Source organism: Pseudorasbora parva, chromosome 20, assembly GCF_024679245.1.
Source record: "Pseudorasbora parva isolate DD20220531a chromosome 20, ASM2467924v1, whole genome shotgun sequence".
NCBI classification, from domain to species: Eukaryota; Metazoa; Chordata; class Actinopteri; order Cypriniformes; family Gobionidae; genus Pseudorasbora; species Pseudorasbora parva.
The window spans coordinates 18,907,482-18,931,992 of NC_090191.1; the positions used below are offsets into that span (position 1 = coordinate 18,907,482).

General features: G+C 39.6%; 1 long non-coding RNA gene across 2 annotated transcripts in view; it reads left to right on the top strand.

Annotated features, from left to right (window-relative positions):
• Positions 1-21,209, top strand: part of LOC137049509 (uncharacterized) — a 33,418-nt gene extending 12,209 nt beyond the window's left edge. Inside the window, exons 3-4 of one of the 2 annotated variants that reach the window (XR_010899624.1) lie at positions 16,640-16,779; positions 17,541-18,085. This is a non-coding gene — a long non-coding RNA (uncharacterized lncRNA). Of the gene's footprint in view, positions 1-16,639; positions 16,780-17,540; positions 18,086-20,455 lie in introns of those variants that run through there. The other variant, XR_010899623.1, reaches the window with a different exon arrangement.
• The last annotated feature ends 3,302 nt before the right edge of the window (positions 21,210-24,511 follow it).

Here is a 24,511-nt window from a genome sequence, read left to right on the forward strand (position 1 = left end):
GACTCTCTAAACGATGTGATTGGCCCGGCAAGAGTTTGGCGATTACAGCTCAGAAGGGTATTGAGAGTTGCTAGATGACACTCGTGGGCCGATTAGATTTGCTGTCGCTAGGCTGCATCTAGATTTCTAGGCTAGAGATCTCCCCTTCTATTTGTAAAACGCATTGAGTACCCAGAAAAGCACTATATAAATGTAACAAATTATTGTTATTAAAAAGAACATGACAGTATAACTTAGGGTTGCAAAGTTGCATCTGAACAAACCATAAGACAAGGTCAAGCATATAGGGAAATGATTTGGACTTGTTTTGCAGCCACAGGACATGGGCACCTCACAATCACTGAGTTGACCATGATGTGTCGTGTATACCAAACTATTTTAGTGTGAGACCATCCGTCCGACAGATAATGCTTGCCAAAAATCGGGTCATGCAACCGGACAATGATCCCAAGAACACCAGTAAATCTACAACAGAATGGCTGAGGTGATTTAAAAGAATCAATGTGTTCCACAGTCGAAGTCCAGACCTCATCCTGACTGGTATGCTGTGGCAAGAGCTGTGTGCATTTACAAATTCCCACAAACCTCAATAAAATTTAGCAGCATTATAAAGAAGTGTGGGCCAAAATTCCTCCAGAATGATGTGAGATAAAGTCATACAGAAAATGATTACTTCAAGTTATTGCTGCTAAAAGTGAATCTACAAGCACTTGAATTATAGGGTGTCCTTTTTTCACCCATGGCTTTTCAATTTTGGGTTTATTTTATATTATATAAATAATGACACAGTGTGCTCTATATATATTTCCAAAATTTCTGACCTGCCAAGGACCAGATTTTCGAATAAACAAAACAAAACAAAACAAACTCTTCCCATTTAGGGGGGCCCTTCAAAAGTATTGATTCTACTGTCTACTACCAACCACCACTGCTGAGTTGACATTGCTTTTTATTCAGAGGCAAGAGAAGAGAAAATGATACATTACTTTAGCCGCATGTCACTTTCTGTTCAGAAAATAGCTGATGGTCAAGAAAGGCCCTGTTCCTGGAACGCCAAGTGACTCTAATGTCATGACTCCTGCCCGAGACCCCAGTCCATCAAAGTGCAAATCTTCCTAACCTTAATTTCAACAATGATTTACAATATGACTGTGAAGTGGTTTTCTGATGAATGCTCATGGGCTCCTCTTGAATGGATTTTAGGAAGTTGGTGCATAACATTTCAAAATATATAGGTATTTTCTTTCTTTTTTTCTGTGACACCTTCAGGTATGGTGAGTGATTTGCTGAAGCTGTTTTGTAGAACAATTTTTAGTGAAGCAGATCGTTTTCGAAAATTAAATGAATGTTTCAGGCTTAGTACACATTAAGCTTGGACATTATTTGTGGCATGTGGTTTACTACTTCTGGTCTTGTCCCCCCTAATTGCAAAAAAAAAAAAAAAAAAAAAAAAAAAACCTTATATAGTTGTAAACCTAGATTTGATGTCCATGGGCAAGACACTGCAATGGAATAAATGTTAAGATAAACAATAGCTATGTACCAAATAATCCGTTTATAATCCTATTTAGATAACAATTGGTATGAAAACCCTTAATTTTCTCAAAGATACTCAATGTTTTAAATCATATGAATGCACATAAGTTTATTAACATTATGTACTTGTATAATGATGTTATAATTATGTTATTACTATGTAACTACATACGTAACTATTTATAACTTTATACACAGGGTTATTATGATAATATTGCCACACTGGCCTGATCTATTGAAAGTTATAAACTAATATAAAGCTGTTGTCTGGAAAGTGTAAATATGGTAATGAAAAAAAAAATAGCTAGATGAGAAAACATTTGATATTATAAAAATAAATAAAGCAATGCAAATATTTAAAACAAAATCATGATATGAATGGATAAGATTGGTTCACGTGATAAATCCCACCTCTTGATTTTGTGTGCATTCTCAAAATCAGGCCTAAATGTCAAGTCAGCGACTTAAAGGGCTAGTTCACTTTGAAACTACATTTTGATATGTTTTAGCTTACCTCATGGGCATCCGAGATGTAGGAGTATTTGTTTCCCCAGTAGTTTCAATTTTGATAATTTTAGGTCAAACCGTTCTTGTCTGTGCCTCACATAATGCAGGTCTACTGTATGGTCACCACCTCAAAGAGCATACACAGAGAAGTCCAAATTAAAGAATCCCCCATCGTAAGTACACACTGATTTTTTTTTTTTTTTTTTTGATAAAAAATAACTCAGCCACTTACATATCACCTTTTTATGTCATGCCAAAATAAAACTTGAAATGGCCTGAAAACATTAGGACTTTGAGGGTTTTAGTAAGCAATCAGCTTTTTAAAGGAAATTAAAGGTACATCTTTGTGTCTATGTCAGTGTTTGCAAGCTTCATGACTGCTGAAAATATGTTGATTAATACAAATAAAAGCTGAACATTAGTTTAAAAATAAACTTACTACATTTACATTTAACACAACCACACACCACTGTTTCAGTGATACCATGTGGTTTTGTTTTAAATTTGATTTTTACATCAGATTTTTTATTTGTTGAAACAACTTTGCAATGTTCAGAATGAATTAATAATATAGTACCAAGTTGCACTTAATAAACTATTAACAAACCTGGAAAATATAAATAAGTTGTATGTAATGGGCTTTGAAATTCTCAGAGGCTCTCATTCATTTAGAAATGCTATTTAGATAACAATGATTTGTGGAAACATGTCATAGAGAATAAGTGTCGTTTACATCTGACCAATGTTCTACGTGCTATGGGAAAGCCATCAGTTTCAATCAGCTCTGTACATCGAAGTGAGTTCAAAGAATTCACATGGAGCAGAATCATTTATAATATACATATAAGTTTAAAAATAAATAAATAAATAAATAAATGAATGAATGAATGAATGAATGAATGAATAAATAAATAAATAAATAAATAAATAAATAAATAAATAAATAAATAAATAAATAAATAAATAAATAAATAAATAAATAAATAAATAAATAAATAAATAAATAAATAAATAAATATTTTTAATTAAAACAGGCATTAACATGGTCATTTTGACAGCCATAATTCTTAGAGTTTAGGGTTTATAAAGTTTGATACTATTTCCGACTTTTACTATTGTTACCTACAGTGCATCTGTATTCACAGCAGGTTTCAATTTATTATTTTCCTCAAAATTCTACAAAATTCTCAAATCGGTGTGAATGTCAAGTCAAGTAATTGAACTTAAATGACGACAATGGTGGTGTCAATAGGAACACTAATTAAAATGAAAATAAAGGTGAAATGACAACGTGAAAGAATTTAGTTTTCAAATCTCTGCACATTTATAAAAAAAGAGAAAAATATTCACAGCCATTGCTTAATCCAATATATATATATATATATATATATATATATATATATATATATATATATATATATATATATATATATATATATATATATATATATATATATATATATATATATATATATATATATATATATTAGGGCTGGGACTCGATTAAAAAAATTAATCTAATTAATCAGAGGCTTTGTAATTAATTAATCGAAATTAATCGCATTTTAATCGCATATAAATATTTTACCTGAGAACAATGAGAAGTAATTTTTCACATGTATTTTTAGTATACCATTGAATAATGACTGAATACATAAGCTTAATCAACAAAATATTGTTTATTTATTTCAGTCCAGCAGACCAGTGCAATGTTTGCCATTAAGTGTAGCAAAAGCATATTTGTGATATTTGAGGCTCGATGTGCTGCGGTGATACGCTAATTCCTTGTTGTATAGCAGGGGTGTCCAATCCTGCTCCTGGGGCCTGTACCATGATGGTAGTTTAACAAACTCAGGGTTAAAGGATTAGTTTCGAGTTGACAAAACCAAACCATTGTTTTAAGGCTTTGTTGGTCCCATGATGCTGATCATCAGCTTTCTTTGTCAACTCAGGCTTTGATCCTGAGTTCAGGAGTTTAGCTGTGACATCAGCAGTGAACAGCCAATCAGACGCTGTGGAACTGAGATTCACTTCTCGCGAGACAAGCAGTGAGATTAATTTCTCTCTTCTGCAGAATATTGCATGATTGAAAATATTAAGAATTAAAAATAAAATAAAAACACTGCAAGAAGAAAAGCTGTCTATGAAAGAGGACAACTTAAAGAAAAAATAGAATACGTCAATGCAGGAAAAAGTTATGAAGTTAGTTTAGTTGATATAGAGAACATTGAACATTTAAGCTCAGTAAGCTTCTTTTTTTAAAGCTTATTCATATGACTTTATGCAGGTGATGTTATTTATATGACTTATGTATTAATTTAAACAAAGTATTAATGATTGATCAACTAAAGTGTAAATGTGTAATTGATTAGAGGTATAATAATTACATAAATTATATCTAAATCATTCAAAATTATTATTTTTTTTTATAAATAAGCATTGTTAAAAGCCAGACGCTTTAGTCTTTTAAAACCATTTGCTATGCAGTTACCTTTAATTTGGAGCAGAAACAGGGGGAGTGACTTTATTGCATCAGAGGTGTGTCCCTTTACTCACAGCTGATTGGCCCAGTGTCAGTTTGAGATCTCTTATCCAGAACATAACCTGCCCCAGATCAGGTTAGCTGTGGAGAGTAAGTTACTATAGCGATGAACACAGCTAAAAGCCAAACCACTTTAATGGTACCTAAAACCCAGGATTGGCACAAACTAAGCTTAAACAAATCTGGCTAGCCAGCTAAACCAGCTTCATGGTACAGGCCCCTGGAGGGCCACTGTTCTGCTGAGTTTAGCTCTAACCCCAATTAAACACACCTGTACCAGCTCATTAAGGTCTTATTAGGCATACTAGAAACTTTAGCAGTGTATTGAGGCAAGCTGGAGTTAAACTCTGCAGGACGTCAGTGGCCCTCCAGGACCGACTTTGGATACCCCTGTTGTATAGCTTGCACACAACCATGCTCTTGTCGACGCTTCCATCATTTCGTTTTTTAAAACTAAATTTCCCATCCACGGGGCCAAGCAAAGCGGTCTCATCAGCTTCTTCGTTCATGTTCACTATGGTTTGTTGTTTTCATGGTTGTTGTCGTGAGTCGTGACTCATGAGCGCTAGTTGGTGTTCCAGTATAATCGGTCCGTCAAAACTCATTCATTGAAAAACGTTCCGCGGGGCAAAAATAAGTGCGATTAAATTTTTTTTTTTTTTTTTTGCGTAATTAATTAACGCGTTAAAGTCCCGTAGTTAATTAATCTTAATTAACGCGTTAAAGTCCCGGCCCTAATATATATATATATATATATATATATATATATATATATATATATATATATATATATATATATATATATATATATATATATATATATATATATATTATTTTTTTTATTTTTATTTTTTTATTTTTTGGAAGCACATTTAGCACCAATCATAGCCTCAAGTCTCGGCACACCTATTTGTGGGCAGTTTCTCCCAGACCTTGGAGAAACTGCAGGACCTCTCAAGGACCTCTCAACTGCAGGACCTCTCAAGTTCCGTCAAGTTGGATGGGGAGTGTCAGTGCACAGCCATTTTCAGATCTCTCCAGAGATGTTCAATCAGCTGTTCAATCCTAAGGCTGGGACATTCACAGAATTGTTCCATAGCCACTTCTTTGTTATCTTGGCTGTGTGCGTAGAGTTGTAAACCTTCACCTCAGTCTGAGGTCCAGAGCGCTCTGGAGCAGGTTTTCATCAAATATGTCTTAACTTGACCCTGACCACACTGTAAAATGTAAAAAGTTGACTTTACTAAGAAAAAGTGTGGAAACTGATTGCCTTAAAAAATTTCAGTAAAGTAGCGTATTATTTTGTAGTTGGCAAAACTTGAAGTCCAAAACTATTGCAAAACTAATGAAGTATACTTAACCCCTTACGATCCAAAGATCTTTTGTCAGTATAACCCCACACTGAAAAAAATGACTTTGTGGTATGGTAAAATCTATTACATTAATTCATGTAATTATTACATTGTAAAATCAAGTTTAAGTTGGAACTATATATCTTAAGTAAAATGTACACAGTCTATTCATGTAATAAATTAACTGAGAAAAAAGAGTAAATTTTATCATATATTTACAAATAATATTTAATGTTTTATAGTCACAGCACATTCACCTAAAATATTAAGTAAATTTTAATCTGAAAAGCAAAGTGTATTTGAAAATGCGCACAGATTTTTCGCAAAGATCCCACTTGTTCAGTGGTGGCAGAGACGGTCATTTTGGGATGTTGCTTTTATGTGGCTGACTTATTCTCAATAAGTTTTAACTTTTCACTGAACATGAGTTTTAATCACAATAACGGTAGCCAACGCTACAAGTTCTTATTGAGAATTAATAGAGTTTTTTTATGTCACCATTATGGCGATTAGTGTTTTCTTTAGTTGGGCAGTTTGGCGACTTTTTAATGTTAATGTTTCTCTCACTGCTGTGACTGAGTTTGCTATGGCAAGAAAAGCAGAGAAAACATGATCAGATGCTTTTGGCCGCTTGATGATCAGAATATGATCATTGTGTAGTGGCTTAATTCACCAATCTTATACGTGAATATGAGCAATATACTATTAACCTTGTTTTATTCTAGAAAAGATCCAGCACAGTTTTAACCAGAAAAAGTTGAATACATTTTATAACAGACTGTACACTAAGCACTTTGAACTCCTGTAAGCTTTTCTCACACACAGATATCAAGATTCAGCCTAAGAATCTCAACAATGGTGACATGCTTCATGCCACAATGCATTCTGGGAGCATCATGCAAAACTAAGAAATATCAGCAATATTCACTTGGGTTTGTAATTGGATGCAATGGTAATCTGAGTGAAAGTTACAATCTATAGATGAGTATTGCCAGTGCAATTTACTTGTGTATTTTACATAAAAAATAAGTGGTTCTAGTAAGTAAATATTACTTAGAATAGCCCGAGTAAAGATTACAAGCACTTTCTGTGTGGAAAAAGTTTCCTAGCTTTTTTTAAGTAAATGTCACTCCAAATTTTTTTCAGTGCAATAATAACATCAAATGAACTTGTAAAGGTTTATTAAGTGTAAAACAAAACAATTTTTCACCATTGTTTTGTTCCCTTTCAGTCGGTCACTACGACGTACGTTGTACCGACGAATTGGGATCACTTCTGGGAGCCCCTATCAGCTTCGAGATATAGAAAACGGGCCAATGAACATTGGCTTGCGTACTTTGCATATCGCACCCCGCCCTGCTGCGCGGGTATAAAGCAGAAGCTATCACCACGCACTGTTATCATTCACTTCGGAGCCGATCGGCGTTGATGAAGCATCTGACTGCCTTCTATGTAGCGAGAAAAAGAGAGAGAGAGAGAGAGAGAGAGAGAGAGAGAGAGAGAGAGAGAGAGAGAGAGAGAGAGAGAGAGAGAGAGAGAGAGAGAGTGAGAGAGCGTGTGCCGGGGGAAATTGCTCTTGTGTTGGCCAGACGGCACAAGACAGCGCGACCGCAATCTCACTGCTGCTGAGAGAGCTGCTGTTTTCACAGCAAACTTGAGAAACTGAGCAAATTGCATTACACACACACCACACACAGTTGGTTCGGTGGGCGTGTTCCTTTTCTGGTGAGAGCAGAAACAGTCTGCACACCAAACCTGTCATTCTGCCGTGGTCGATCCCTGGGTGCTTCAGCACTAAAAGAGCAAATTTTCCTCACAAAAGAGCTACACGGGTGATGTGCCATCCTTTTCAGGATGTCTTTCCACCCATTTCTGTATGTGGTCTTTCCCTGTCGCTCGCCTGTAGCGCTGTATCACGTGCCTGGGCTTAGAGCACGCTGAGGCGGCGTTTGTGGATAGCTCGTGTTCTCAGTGCGGGAACATGACTATCTCGGCGCTTAGGTCGAGACTCACCTACCTTCAGGAGGGTGGAGTCCCCCTACCCATAGCTCAATTTAGGTCTATTCCTGCCCAGCAAAACAGACCAACTTTGACGGATGGCCGGGGTGACCTGAGGATCACGGTTAGGGCAAACCCATCGAGTGAGCCTCTGAAGGACCCTAATCCCTCACAAGCGCTGCAACCGGTGGTGCTTCCGGAGGATCTCGTTGGTTCCTCTCATAGGTGGCCGACGGTGTCCTTTGGGGCACCCGCAGACGAGCAGATGTCGATTGCTGCATCAGAGGGGGAGTTTCAGTCCTCTGGGGATGAAGATTCGGCTGTACTGCCTCCCTCTGGGAGAGTGGCAAAGGTTGAGTCAGACCCAGAGTTGACCGCTATGCTTTCCCGGGCAGCCAAAAAGGTTGGGCTTAAGTGGAACCCTCCACCACGTCCCAAACCTTCTAGGTTGGATGATTGGTTTCTCAGGTCGGGCGGCACTGGTTCTCAGCGTCCCACCCCGGTGCCTTTCTTCCCGGAGGTGCATGAGGAGCTGAATAGGTCGTGGAAAGCAATGTTTAGCGCCCGCGGTCGACCTAGTGGCTCCTCACCTCCTCACTACCCTTGATGGTGGGCAGGCCAGGGGGTATGAGGGCCTCCCGCCGGTGGAGCGAGTCGTCGCGATGCAAATGTGTCTGGCGTCTGCCTCCAACTGGCACAGGGACCAAAGCTCCCGTCCAGGACCTGTAGATTCTCTTCCGGTCTGACCGCGAAGGCCTACAGGTCCTGTGGCCAGGCCGCGTCCGCCCTGCATGCCATGGTGTTGCTTCAGGTGTACCAAGCACAGGCACTCATGGACATGCACGAGGGTAGTCCTGGCCCAGAGCTCCCAGGAGCGGCATCTCTGGCTCAACCTGGCCGATATGAGGGAGACCGATAAGACCCGGTTCCTGGACTCCCCTATTTCGTCGGCTGGGTTGTTTGGCGACATGGTTGAGAGCTTTGCCCAGCAGTTCTCGGCCGCCCAGAAGCAGACGGAGGCCATCCGGCACATCCTGCCACCGCAGCCCAGCAGCAGCCTCCACCCGGGCTTAGGCATGGAGCCGGCCGCGGGAAGGACGCCCAGCCCGCTCAGGCAGGCTACCGTTGCCAAGCCAGGTGGCAAACGTCGTCATAAGAGACCTAGAGATAAAGGACAGGAAGTGCTCGACAGGAAGTGGCAGCAACACCACTTCCTCCCCCCGGAGGAGGGCCGGGGGGCTCCCTTGTGACATTTACATCTGTCCCCTGTCTGTCTACACTGGCCCACGGCCAGTGGTACCCAAAACTTCACAAAAAGAGCAGTTTCCAAAATCTCTTTGTTGCCAAGAGAGCGAGCTTGGCGTTGTTCGACGCCCCCATGCCCTGTCACCCTCAGGCGCCTCTCCAACCGCCAGCAGGGTGCGGTACAGTGTGGAGGCCGCCTGTGGGCTTCAGCGGAAGCAGGTTAGTGTTGCCACGCGCACGCAGACTCCACCACGGGCCGCCTCCGCGCTGTCCAGGTCGGGTCCCTACATGCCGCTGTGCTGCCCCTTGTGGGTACGTCTGTGGTGCCGTTGGTCCTGCTGGTGCAGTCGATGGGGGCCTGGCTAGCGCTCCCCAGCCCGTCCCGCTGGCTCAGCCGCACCATCAGACTCGGCTATGCAATTCAGTTCGCCTGGCGTCCCCCCAAGTTCAGGGGCGTTCACTTCACCTCTGTGTCGAAGGAGGGCGCCCCGGTGCTTCAGGCGGTTATCGCAGTGCTACTGGCAAAGGACGCGATCGAGCCGGTCCCTCCAGCCGATATGAAGACCTGCTTTTACAGCCCGTACTTCACTGTACCCAAGAAAAGCGGCGGGTTAAGGCCGATCTTGGATCTGCGGTTCTTCAACCGGTCTCTTCACAGGCTACCGTTCAGAGTGTTAACGCAGAAGCGCATCTTCAGGTCCATTCGTCCCCAAGATTGGTTTGCAGCGATCGACCTGAAGGACGTGTACTTTCATGTCTCGATTCTCCCTCGACACAGACCTTTTCTACACTTTGCGTTGGACGGACGAGCATATCAGTATAAGGTCCTACCCTTCGGGCTTTCCCTGTCGCCCTGTGTCTTCACGAAAGTCGCGGAGGTGGCCATTGCTCCCATGAGAGAGCGTGGTGTTCTCAACTACCTAGCTCAGTCATGAGAGCAGTTGTGCAAACACATGGTGTTCAGCACCAAGTGCCAGTTGGGGCTTCGGGTCAACTAGTAGAAGAGCAAACTCTGCCCGACACAGAGGATCTCTTTTCTCAGTATGGAGTTGGATTTGGTCTCCTTGACAGCGTGCCTCACAGAGGAGCGCATCCAGTCGGTGTTGAACTGCTTGAATTCATTCAAACGCAGGACAGCAGTCCCACTGAAACAATGGGGCATATGGCATCCGTAGCTGCGGTCACGCCGCTCGGGTTGCTCCATATGAGACCACTTCAACGCTGGCTACACGACCGAGTCCCGAGGGGGGCGTGGCACAGCGGTTCCCTCCATGTCTTAGTCACACCGAGGTGCCGCCAAACCTTCAGCCCGTGGTCGGACCCTGTGTTTCTACGGCCGGGGGTGCCCCTAGAACAAGTATCCAGGCATGCAAATCGTCTCCACGGATGGCAATGGCACATCAACTGCCTAGAGTTGTTAGCAGTTCATCTTGCCCTGAGCCGCTTCAAGACGCTGCTCCAGGGCAAGCACGTTCTGGTCCGTACAGACAGCACTGCGGCCGTAGTGTACATCAACAAACAGGGTGGTCTACGCTCCCGTCGCATGTCACAACTCGCCCGCCACCTCCTGTTATGGAGTCAGAAGTATCTGAGGTCCCTTCGTGCCACTCACATTCCGGGCCTGCTCAATCGTGCGGCCGACGAGCTCTCACGACAGCCAGTGTTTCCGGGAGAGTGGAGACTCCATCCCCTCTATGAGGCACCTCTATGCGTTGAAGTGGAACCTTTTCGTCGACTGGTGCTCTTCTCATCGAGAAGACCCCCGAAGATGTTTGATCGGGCCGTGCTTTCCAATCTACATGATGGGTTGGAGAGAAGGCTGTCTACCTCCACCCTCAAGGTGTTTGTGGCCGCAATCGCTGCCAATCAGGAACTAGTAGAAGGTAAGTCTTTAGGGAAGCACGACCTGATCGTCAGGTTCCTGAGGCGCGCGAGGAGATTAAATCTGCCTCGCTCCCCCTCTATACCCTCTTGGGACCTGTCTCTGGTACCGAGTGCACTTTAGAGACCTCCCTTTGAACCTTTGCAGTCATTGGAGTTAAAAATTCTGTCTCTAAAGACAGTACTCCTGACTGCATTGGCCTCTATCAAGAGGGTAGGGGACCTGCAGGCATTTTTAGGCAGCGAATCGTGCCTGGAATTCGGGCCGGACGACTCTCACGTAATCCTGAAACCCTGGTCTGGATACGTGCCCAAGGTTCCCACCACTCCCTTCCGGGATCAGGTGGTGAGCCTGCAAGCGCTGCCTTTGAAGGAGGCAGACCCAGCCCTGGCTTTTCTCTGTCCTGTCTGAGCTCTTCGGACTTATGTGGACAGAACGCAAAGCTTTAGGACCTCAGAACAGCTCTTTGTCTTTTACAGAGGACAGCAGAAGGGAAAGGCTGTCTCCAAGCAGAGGATGGCCCACTGGATAGTGGATGCCATTGTCTTGCCATAAGAATACCAAGACGTGCCCTGCCCGCTCGGGATTAGAGCCCACTCCACCAGGGGTGTAGCCTCATCCTGGGCGCCTTGCTGACAGACATTTGTAGAGCTGCGGGCTGGGCAACACCCAATATATTCGCTAGATTTTAAAGCCTACGTGTAGAGCCAGTATCTTCCCCGTTCTAGTGTCGGCTTGCTGCGCCACTCCCTTCCTCACGGAACGGATACGTGCGCTTATATGACCCAGTATGGCGAACCCTGTCGAGTCCTCCGCAACCCGCGGCAGTCAGACGTGGCGGAGCGTCTGACGCCAGGTCTAACACTTGTATGCATTGTGGAACTTGTGTTAGGCTGGGTTCCATATGTAGTGACCCCCACGGCGGTCCCATATGTGGATTCTCCACGGTATGGCTCCCTACGGTGAGCCTGTGTCTTTCCCTCGGTGTGGTGACTGTCCCCCGCCCAAGAGGGCCGGGCCACCCCTGGGACTCCCATATCTTGCACTGCCCACGGCCAGTCTATACGTGTAATTTCCACATGGTATGCCCTTTCGGGATAGTGTGGCTTCCGCAGCGGCCTCCAGGGGCACGCTTTCCCAGCGTTATCCAATAGTCCACTGGTTGGGTCTTGTGGGATGTTAGTGTGACTCTCCCTGCAGGAAATTCCCCGCCTGCTTAGATGGGGTCCGAGGTACCCCGGGAGGGTGCTGGAAGTGGTAGTAACTGTGGCGTTTTCCATAGGTATCCCAATTCGTCGGTACAACGTATGTCGTAGTGACCGACTGAAAGGGAACGTCTCGGTTACGTATGGTAAGCCTCGTTTCCTGAAGGAGGGAACGGAGACATAAGTCCCGTCGCCACAGTTGCTGTACCATCACTGCGTCCGCTTCATACCCATGCAGCGGGGCGGGGTGCGATATGCAAAGCACACATGCCAATGTTCATTGGCCCGTTTTCTATATCTCGAAGCTGATAGGGGCTCCCAGAAGGGATCCCAATTCGTTGGTACAACGTACGTCTCCATTCCCTCCTTCAGGGAACGAGGGTTACCATACGTAACCGAGACGTTTTGTATGCTGAATGTTGAACTCTGTGTGTGACTCAAGCATGTTCAGTTGTTGGATATTGTCAGAAATATAGAGGCATTATATCAACACAATTAGAAGTTTGTCGTAATTGTTAGCAATACATATACACACACACACACACACACACACACATTGTCAATTTTGTTTCTCATGGTCTGAGAGTCCTTCAGGAGCCTTTTGGCAAACACCACCTTGAAGGCCCTTCTACCCCGATCGCTCAATTTGCAGCTCTAGGAATAGTTCTGGTGGTTCCAAACTTCTTCCATTTACAGATGATGGAGGCCAATGTGCTCATTGGGACCTTCAGTCCTGCAGAAATATTTCTGTACAGATCTGTGCGTCAATACAGTCTTGTCTCGGAGGTCTATACACAATTCCTTATTGCACCTGAGCTCAATTTTGATGGCAAAGGCTTTGAATACTTATGTACATGTGATTTTTTTTTTTTTTTTTTTTGAATACATTTGCAAAGATTTTAAACAAACTTCTTTTAATATTGTCATTATGGGGAATTGTTTGTAGAATTTTTTGGAAAATAATGAATTTAATCCTTTTTGGAATAAGGCTGTAACATAACAAAATGTGGAAAAAGTAAAGCGTTGCGAATACTTTCCGGATGCACTGTATACTGTATTTATTTTTAATTTTTCCCTCCTATCAAAAATGTTTCTGGCTCTACACTGCCCTGCCTGTTAGTGATCCAGCCATTGATGCTTGTACAGTCTTGTCAGCACTACAAAGTAAAATCTATCATTCCTGTGCAACTCCAGAACTCTTCTTCACTAGCTTTTCTTCTCTCTCATCCATCACTAACACCCTCTCTGCCTCTCCCTTCCAGCACTGTCAATCAGAGAGAGAGTGGAGTGTGCAGCTGTTCTAACACCGATACAAAAGACAGACAGACATTTATTCTAGATAGAACATTACACCTCTCTGTCCTAGAGTGAAGTTTGGAAATATTTGTCTGCTGTACACAATAACTGACACACTGTAATGAGAGCAAATTAATGTATTTGATTATCTACACAGTAAAAAAAAAAAAAAAAAAAAAAAAAAAAGAAAATATATATATATATATATATATATATATATATATATATATATATATATATATATATATATATATATATATATATATATATATATATATATATATATATATATATATAAGCATTTGGCATGTTCCACTGGGTCATCACAAATAAAACACACAATTACGCAATATGCTTACAAAATATTTTAATAATATTTGAATAAACGTTGTCTATTCTCACAAAATGTCATTGAATTAAATCTAATTTTTAATTTCAATTATCTCAAAATGTTAAGGCAACCAGGTAATTTATTTTTTTTAAATATTTTTTTTACAGTGGACACTCTAAAAAAATGCTGGGTTGAAAACAACCCAAGTTGGGTTGAAAATTGACAAACCCAGAAATTGGGTTGTTTGAACCCAGTGAATGGACCTATTCAAACTTGGGTTGTTTTTAACCCAGCATTTTTAGAGTGTACTGATATAAAAATGGCTGATATAAAAGTAGCTTGGTTTTTTGTTATTGTTTGTTTTTTGTTTTCTTTTTCTTTTTCCAGAATACACAACTCTTCATTAAATCAACATTGATTTGTTTGACAGTTAAGGACATTCTGTCCTTTATGCTCAGCAGTTTTGAGCTTGATTAAGTGTTCATTACATCTTGCCCTCCTGCTGACTCAATTAATCCCTGAAATAAATTATTTCAAACTATGTTTTATGTACACTTAATATGTTAATCTAACCACTCAAATATTAGCATATGATTTTTTTTAAAGACAAAACACCCTTGGTTTTACTGTGAACTTTTTGGGGGGACTTTTATTGTTTAGTTGAATTTGCAAAGAAAAGCATAACTAGTAAGTAGCAAAGGTATGCTTTACCATTACTCTATTACACTATTATACTTTACAAACTGTAATCTGTAACTTGCGCCAACTGTTGTACGCACGTTCGCGAGAGACAGGCCTTCCAGTGTATGACATAGGACACTCATGCTATATGCTAGTTCTCACGAGAACCATGTTTTGTCATTGTTATCCTCTATCCTCTGTGCTTCTGCATTTGTCACCGGAACTTAATCATGTCAAATGATGGAACGCCAGCACATGTTTTAATATAATTCTAATTGTATTAGTCTGAAAGAGGCATATCATATACACCTATACACATGAGGGTAAGTAATTTTCATTGTTGGGTGAACTATGCTTTTAACACTTTGCCCAAAGAAAAAGTGCTGAATCCACTTGTCCTGTTGTCGGAAGTAGCAAAATTCCATGGAGTAGATCAAAAATAGAATGGGGCATTAGGTGTCAGATCATGCCATTTGCATTTATTTGACATTTTGAACATTCATAAAACATTAAGAAATATTATTTTCATAAACTGGGTGGTGGCAATCATGTACCACAAACGATCTTGTTTACCTTAATGAAGTTAGAGTATTTATTTTGGTCTGTTTGTTCAGAAAAACACGTCAGCAGGTACTGGTAGAGATGATGTGAGCCTGTCCTGCCACAGACTCTCAGTGGGTCTCCAGAGTGATTTTGGGCATTCAAGGCTACCCTCTGTCTCTTCAGAGCATTCTTAGCTGCCAATCAGGTGCTCAATTGGCGTCTGTGCCACATCAAGTCAGGAGAGCAGGCAGAAGTGTTGCAGCCAAGCACCCGCAAGTGACATCTGCGAAAGACATCTGCTCCCATCCACCAAAGGCCCACTAATCCCACCATTTATTTGTATATCATCTAGCATGTGATATCCCTGCTGGCGAAGAAGAGTAAGGAAGAAAGGCAGAAGGAGAGAAATTGAAAGGTCTGCCATCAGGAATATTGAGAGAGTCTGGATTTGGTTTTATATATTATATATTTTATATATTATTAATTGCAAGTCTATAACTCGTTGCACAGCCAGCCTTATCACTTTTGGCATAAAGTCTGGTCCACATTGCAGTTTATCCTGCCTCAATTAATCAGGACGGGACAGTCTGACACGTAACGCCACAAACAGTTTGTGTATGTGGCAAAGTTCCAAAACTAAGTGAAATAAGACAGCATGTGCTAGGTTTCCATTTCAAATGTAGCACAATTATTTTTTCGTTAAATTGTTGAAAATCTGACTAAGAACTGACTGAGCAAACATTGTGCATTTCCAATAACAATATTATACACATTATTTTGAGGTTGCCCAACTTTATGGTGTGTCAAGGATCAAGTAAATTACCTATTTTCTAAGTTTTGTTCTGAAGCTCTTCAGTATGGAAGCTTGTTTCCACCACAAAAAAAAAAAAAAAAAAAAAAAAAAAAAAAAAAAAAAAAAAAAACTTTTTATAGCTATAAAGTCAGAATTACGAGCTATTAAGTATTGCGTGATATTAAGTCGTTAATTGTGAGCTATAAAGTCAAAATTGCTTAATAACAATGTAATTGCGATCTATAAAGTCAGAATTGTGTGATATAAAGTCGCAATTGTAAGTTTATATCTCACAATTCTGACAATAACACACAATTACGAGATATAAAGTAAGAACTGTGAGATATAAACTTGCAATTCTGAGAAAAAAATGTCCCCTCAAAATTGGACTATAACTTTTTTATCTCAAAATTCTGAGAAAAGAAGTCATAATTGTGAATTATAAAGTCTCTATATATCATGTAAATATCACACAATCAGAATTGTGACATGTAAACGCATAGTTGTGAGTTAAAAATTCCCAATTATATTTGAAAATGTTTTTTTTTTTTGTTTGTTTTTTGTTTTTTTTTCTGTGGCACAAATTCAGAATTTACATAAAAATAAAAAAATAAATCAAAATCTGTTTGGTGGAAACATGAGACACAATTCCAACATGAAGGCATGTCCAAAGGGTAAGTAATGCAATTTACATCACTGTTCAAAACATAAAACTTCACTTAATTTAGATGTTATTGAAGAAGAAGAAGAAGAAGAAGAAGAAGAAGAAGAAGAAGAAGAAGAAGAAGAAGAAGAAGAAGAAGAAGAAGAAGAAGAAGAAGAAGAAGAAGAAGGTCTCTTGAATTATACAAACAACAGCACAAAAAAAGTAAGCAGCAAAAAGTAGCAACACTGTAAAAAATGTCAGAACATTTTCTAGTGACTGATCATATCTACATTTTTCAGTGAATTGGTACAATTTAATACTTGGTACTAGAAAATTTTCAGTTGGAGACTTGATTTTTTTTTTTTTTTTTTTTTTTTACAGTGAATATTTTCAGCCTTAATAATACAAAGAATAATTTTTAATAATTGAGTACCACATTAGCATATTAGAATGATTTCTGAAGGGTTGTGTGACACTGAAGACTGGAATAATGATTTGGGAATACATTACATTTTAAAATACAATATGAAACAGCAATTTTAAATTGTAATAATATTTCACAATATTTCAGTTTTTTATTTTTATCAAATAAATGCAGTAGGCATAATAGACGGGTATGGTAATAAGCTGACATGTAGTTATTTATAGTCAGTAGTCTTTTGGAGGACGATGACTAAAGAGTTTACTAATACTCTAATTAGAGACAGTTGACAAAGTTGCGACATTACTTACAGAGTAATGTCCAAAAGGGGCCATCAAAATAAAGTGTTACTGTCAGGCATGCAGCGGTTTCGTGTTCAGTCCAGATAAATTGCTTGTCACTGAAAACTATTTGGATCTGGTTAGGACACGGTGTTATGAGGTTCCATTTCAGTAAGGACGCTGCCTTAGAAGGCTGCTGTCCATGCGGGAAGTAGACAGTTCACTAGGTTTTGGAACAGAGCTATGATGACCTGTCTCTCTATCTCTCTCTCTGCTTTAAGGAAGGGTGTGCCATGCCTGGTGACTGTGTTTGATGGATGGGGCCATTATTGTCCTCTCTGCAGTGAGCTGTAATACCACATCTTAAGTGCATGGTCTGCCTGGGCGTCTCACTGTGGACGCGTGCATCTGTATACATACAGCAAATGGCAGTTACATGATTCTGATCTCTCTTTAGACCACCATATTATACCACAATGATTCAGGGAGTTAGAGGAAGGTCGGGCATATATAGACTTGATCCCTTTTGACAAATGCACACTTCTGTATATCCTAAGAAATGCTGCCAAGAACTTACAGGCTTTCTATATCCATAATGCTCTCCTCTTTATGCGTTTGCCCACAATGTCTCTAGGGCTTTGTCCATATTCTCTTGGCCAAATGTTTTATTTAATAGTGCACAGTCAAGGGCATCTGGGATATTTATGTATTTGTTATGTTATGCATTCATTTGGATGCAATCATATATTATTCTATTTCCCTTCTAGCTCAAGTGGTAAAGCTTTGCTCTAGCAAGGTGAAGGTCAAGGGTTTGGATAACAAGCACACATCATACTGATAAAATATTTGGAACATAGCCCTTTGAACGTGTGCAAATCTCTTTAAGTGTGTTCTGAACAAATACATGTATATATAATCAGATGTAGCCTGTTTTACATGTGCCTCTTGTCTCATTCATGAAACAGGAGCAGTATGAATATCAGAATAAATATCTTTGTCAGTGTCAACTAACTTGCATTAGAGTATTAGTAGACTGTTTTATCAGGATTAGGTGTTAGGGTTAGTAGGATAAGTTGACATGCAATTGCAAATATACTTATAGTCAGTAGAATGTCTGTTGGGGGACAATCAAAATAAAGGGTCCCATTGGGTGGCCTTAATTACAATGTACTTACATCTAAAATAAGTACAAGATACTTTTACATTACATAAAATACATTAAATATTGTATTGCAAAACACTTTTGCTCATGTCGAGATGGGATATGGGTAAAGTTAAGGACATGTGTGATAGTAGTGTTTGGTTTAAGGGAAGTGTCAACAGTGTAATTATAAATGTAACTACAGAAATAAATTACAGATTTAATTACATGCAGGTATTTTTCATAAATGGAAGTCCAATGCAAAAACAGGAATGTAAGGTGCATTGTATCAAATTGTTAATTTAAAGGTTAATACATAGTAGTTTAGGGCACCTAATATAATGTGGGACCAAATAAAGTGTTAGCAGATATGAATACTCTAATGAGAGATAGTTTACATGTAGTTACAATCTTACAGTTAGTAGAATGTCTAAAGTGGACCATCAAAAAAAAAAAAAAAAGTAATCAAAAGTGAAAAACATCGGCTGAAGCAAAAACTTACAAACTTAACATTGTTTTTTTTTTTTTTTTTTTAAATCGGTTTAGAAAATAAGATCCCTTTTACAAAAAAAAATGTACAAATGCTGCTAGTTGAGCATTTGGTGAGGCGAGAGGAAAGAAATAAAATAGAACGCGTAGTTGGAAGCATGTGATTGCGTTCTGCCTAATAAATGAAATTAGAGTAACTTTAATAAACGAGGATGAGGCAATAAGGAAACCCGCTGAGAAATTAGCCTTTCATCTACCGAGCAGAGTGAAGATCCTTGGCTGAGCGTAGCCCACAGCCACAATTTAACTGGAGAAATGGCTGGAAATTCAGTACGACTGTAAAGTGCCCCTGAAAATGTGAAGCTAGTCCTCTTTTAGACTTCTCATACAACTGCACCGTGTCAGATATGATTCTACACAATATCCCTCTTACACACACAGCTTACACAGCGTTAATAGAGCTCTAGTTCAGCGCTGACAGTCTGTGCTTTATGTAATGTAAGTCAGCGTGATATTCCCCAGAAGAGTGTTAAATCCCAGACACATTCATTATGTCTAATAGTGTCTGAGTTAGCATTCTGGTTGGTGTTTCAAACAACTGCATACACCATTTGCATCAAAATATGATTATAGATATAACATTCTAAAACTTTTAAAATGTGACATGTGAACATACCAATTTAAGCTTATTTTGACAGCATAGGGGAAGAAACTATCGAACAAGCACAGCTCATTTAATCCACAATTTGACAATCTGATCTCATGAAAAAAATGAAAAATAAAATAATGAGGTGGCGATTATGTATGAATGGTACAATGTGATTTGTGTGGAAATGTAAGGTTAAATGTAATGCCTAAATATAACGATGGTCCACTCGTAATCCCACTCTAGTAACTGTCAGTGGGGTGAATGAAACATGAAAAATGTATAAATGGGGTGATACAAATTTGAACAAATTATCCACTAATTCGTTAAGACTTAAAATAATTCAGGAAGCGTGTTGAAATAGAGCTAGCCAATAACATTTAAGCTTACTCAAAAAGGAAAGGCAATAGTAAAGTTACACCAACAAGAGTCAAGTCAACTTTATTTATATAGCGCTTTTACAATGAAGATTGTTTCAAACCAGCATCACAGTGTTAAACAGGACAATGTTGCAACAAAATTTGATTCAGCTGTACAGTTGTTCTGGAGAAAACGGTAATGTTAACAGCTTATTTTTATTTTTAATATAGCGACAATGTTGTCAGATCTATATTATAGTATTTATTAATTAAGACTTAAATAAGTAATTTCATTTAGTGTAAAACTTAGATCGAAATTTTAGTGTTCCCAACTGAGCAAGCCAAGCCAAAGGCGACAAAAATGAAGAGTGGCTAAATCCTGTTAGTCAAGTATCAAGTAAAAATAGACAATTGATGTAGCAAACAATTGCAGGTTACAACTTTACAGCTGCAGTGTGTTAGGTTTGTCAAACTCAGAAATGTTATCAATCAGTCTTGCCTCATCAATTTTTCTTTCTTTTTTAAAATCAACCCTAACACGCTTTATGTATTATATTTCAGTCAGAATATCAAATGTAAGTAACCACCTCAGAACACCATGACGAGGAAATCACAAGAGTGTGTGGACCATTTGACAAATGCTTTACTGCACAAGCTTTTATCCTTCGACTCAAGCAGTGGGAGAGATGATGCTGACACCTCACCAGGGATGCAGCGCTCCTGTGAGACTTCCTGTCTTCAGAAGACCCGTTTCCTTCGACTCACTGACACGTTGTCAAGTGTTTGATACTCTGAATAGCATTTATTTCTTTATGCATTAGATGTTCTCAGCCTCTCTGTGGACACCTTACTATATGATCAGGAATATCAATGTCCAGGTAAGTTAACGTGTTTACCCACAGCAACATTGTCGTTCACACGCCAGGAAACATTAGGCCACACAAATGTATGATGGGAAATAACAAAAACCAAAACAATGTAATATTTATCATGCAAAAAAGAATGACAAATGGATTTTATTTTAATAAACATTTACACACCTTCAAACCAAGGTATTAAACTCAATTAGGACTTCACCTTATTGCAACTGCACTAATTATAAACTAAAACACATGCACATATACAGACATGGTATCTTATAAGGATTTCAGTAGTCAATACCAATACCAGAAAAATAACCACAGCTATATTTTACTAAACATTATTCATTATTTTATTACCCCATTTAAACATTAACATTGCATTTAAATAATAGCATGTGGCCTTTAAAGTGACCCCTATAATGTTTTTTTTTTCTAATATTCTCTTTCATGCAGCGTGTAATATAGCTGTTTGTGAATGTAAACGTTGTAAAGTCGAAAGTGCATGATGAATAAAGTTATTGTATAAATAATCAACTCTGAAAGATCTATACAAATCAATTGTGTTTCGAATCCTACATCCCTAGAAAAGACATTCACATTCACCAATGTTGTACGTCATCCAACAACTTGAGACACCCACAAACACATAATTTTACTGACGACCGCCTCTCAAATCTCAGAGTTCAACACTGGATTTGCAAAATGCTTGCTCTGGAAAGATGGGTCAATACCCTGTTTATTTGGACCAGCTTGCTCCTCAGAATCACATGGGTAATGTAATGGTATATAGATACTGATGTATGTAGTCACCAGGTGTTCAAAATATGTATTACTGTGTTTTATATTGTGTAGGTGTCCGGATAACTGGTAATACTATTTAATATTATATAATATTAAATACTTTGGATAATATTTCTTATTGAAATGCTACAGCAAATCAGTTGTAAAGATAAAGGTTATGGAAAGATTTATTTTGCAAACTTTAATGTTACAGTTAATCACGTTAGTGCTGGGTACATGCTGTTACTGATCAGTTAATGATACAGTTGTGCACTGCAACAAATTAGAAATACACACATGGGTTAGTTGATGGACACAAATGTCCTTGCTCAATTCGACGGATGTTCTTCCAATGTTTAATCACTGGACTCATGCTCAGATTGATATTGCTGAGGATTGAGGAATCCTCCTGTGCTGACGTACGTACGTGGTAATGGACATTAACTTTCAAGGCCAAAATGTGCTGTATGCGGTAGACCAATCGTAACAGATTGAGCTGTCTGGTCAATCAGAGCAGAGCAGGCTCATGGAAAGGATGGATTTAGAGAGACTGACTCATCCGACAAGTTGTTGGAGAACCATTGAACAATGTGGGGATTTGCAATGTATATTCTAAGTAGAAGAAAGTGTTTTTGACCATTGATACAACTTCTTGTCGAAGACCTCCAAAACTAAATTAAGAAACTTTAAAATAGCATATACTGTATATATACAGACTGAAATATATAGACCATCTCAATATCTGAATAAGCTTCCCATTGATGTATTGTTTCTTAGGATAGAACAATACTAAACCGATAAAACTATTTGAAAATCTGTAGTCTGAGGGTGCTAAAAAATCTAAATTTTGAGAAAATCGCCTTTAAATTTGTCCAAATGAAGTTCTTAGCAATGTATATTACTATAAATGTCATCGAATGGATGCGTGTGCTTGTCTGCTCCAGCAGAGTTCCCCTTAAGCAGGCGAACCCTGTCGAGCTCTCCGCAACCCAGGTTTACCGCTTGTAGGCATTGGTGGAACTTGTGGTAGCTGTACCATCACTCCAGGACGAGTCGCTAGTTCGGCTCCTCAGTGAAAAACAGTAGTACATGGCGGTCGCTTCCACTTTATACCCCTGCTGCGGGGTTGGCCTGTTCTCTTTAATCTCGAAGCTGATAGGGGCTCCCAGAAGTGATCCCAATTCAACTGTGACGTCCGTTGTACGTCTCCATTCCCTCCTTTAGGGAACGAGGGTTACCATACGTAACCGAGAAGCTTTTACTGTTAGTTTGACCTGTTCCGAAATGCGCCATCTTCTGTCTCTGTGTGTTGTATTCTGTGTAGCACGTGGTTCATGTATCAGCCATGTGCTTTCCTGTTGTCATGTTTTGTTAAAAAAAGCCCATTACTCTGCATTTCTGAGTCCTCGCCACATTCCTTTACCTGAAACCTGACCATGTTGTTTCACTGTTTTGATTTTCTGATGCCTTGATACAGTCTTCACCCAAGACAACAGTATTTAGCTCATTCATTTTAACAAATGAAAGCCAAGAATGCACTACACACACATACCGTCACAGGCGAGGGGACATGAATTCGTATCCCCGTGGATTCCTATCGCAATTGGTTTACAGCATTGGTTCCGGCCCACTGCTGTCTGTATCCATTAAGATAATAAAATGCCCTGCAGTGAGCGCTTGGGGAGGAGGTGAACTGTCAAGATAGGGTAAGGCCATAATATGTTTGCAATATTTGCACAACTGGCGCTGGAATACATTGAATGTGTAACAAGAAGGAGAGAGAAATTGACTGTACTATATTCAATTATTCTTTGGCTGGTGCTTTCTCCGCGAATGCCCGGTGAAGCGTTCATGCACGCACTGCCTCAACGGGAGAGAACTGGTAGCAGTTAGGTCACCAGATGGCACACACTTAGTTCCACATGTAAAACAGAAGAGTTTTTTTAAGAATCCAAGAGATGTTTGGGTGTTTGGCAAGGCCTACTGAAAAAATTGTGGCCATGCCAAATTTATAGAAAAGAGCCATGTTGAGATTACTTCAGAGATTATTATAGAACACCAAGGAATAATTGACAGTAGAACACTAAATTTAGAAAAAATTAAAGCACACCTGTCATGCAATTTTTATGAAGTTCCAAATGTAGGTTTGGGAGGAGCCTAAACATCCAGTCCTGTCACTCATCATTACCTACTATATAAGCGGCAAACACTTTGTCATCCCATTGCAATTTTTTTTCTTCTGGCAAAACACCCCATTATCCTCCCTAATTCCCTCTTTCCTTCTAAGCACAGTTCCATAGTGTTTTTATTTTATTTTATTTTTTTACTTTAGCTCGAGCTGAGCTTCGGGTTCAAGCCTTCTCCGCGGACAGCAAGCCAAGTTAATTTTACTATACGTCAAGACTAAATGGACAGGCGAACTTATGAACTCCATGACAGATTTCAATAATTTAGTGATCTGGTGTCAATTATTGCATTTCTACCACAGTTGACAATTAACTTTTCACCACACCTGCCAATTGCAGATTGTTCTTCCCATCTTCTAGCTTGGTAAAGGTCTCTGCTGTAATCTACAGACTATTTCAATCTGCTGTTTTCTAACTCTGAGTACTTCCTGACATACTCCTGATGTCCTGCAGAGATCTCCTAATCTTGCTAATAGAGAGACGTGATTTATCTGAATCTTCATCGTGGAGATACCCCGGTAGTCTTTTGGATCCGATGGTGTGGAAAGACTACCTCCAATGACCAGGTTGTTGAGTGCACACATGTCTTCAGATCTCTTCATTTACACTCATCATTCTCAGTCTATGTCTATGAACACATCATTTTAATTATAAGCTTGCCAGTACTACCATTATCGGCTGCCTTATTTCTAGACATTAGAAAATGCCACTTAATGAATGTGGTTAACAAGACTGTAAAAGAAAATACTTTAGTGCACCACAAACTTATATTGTATATATAAATGTAC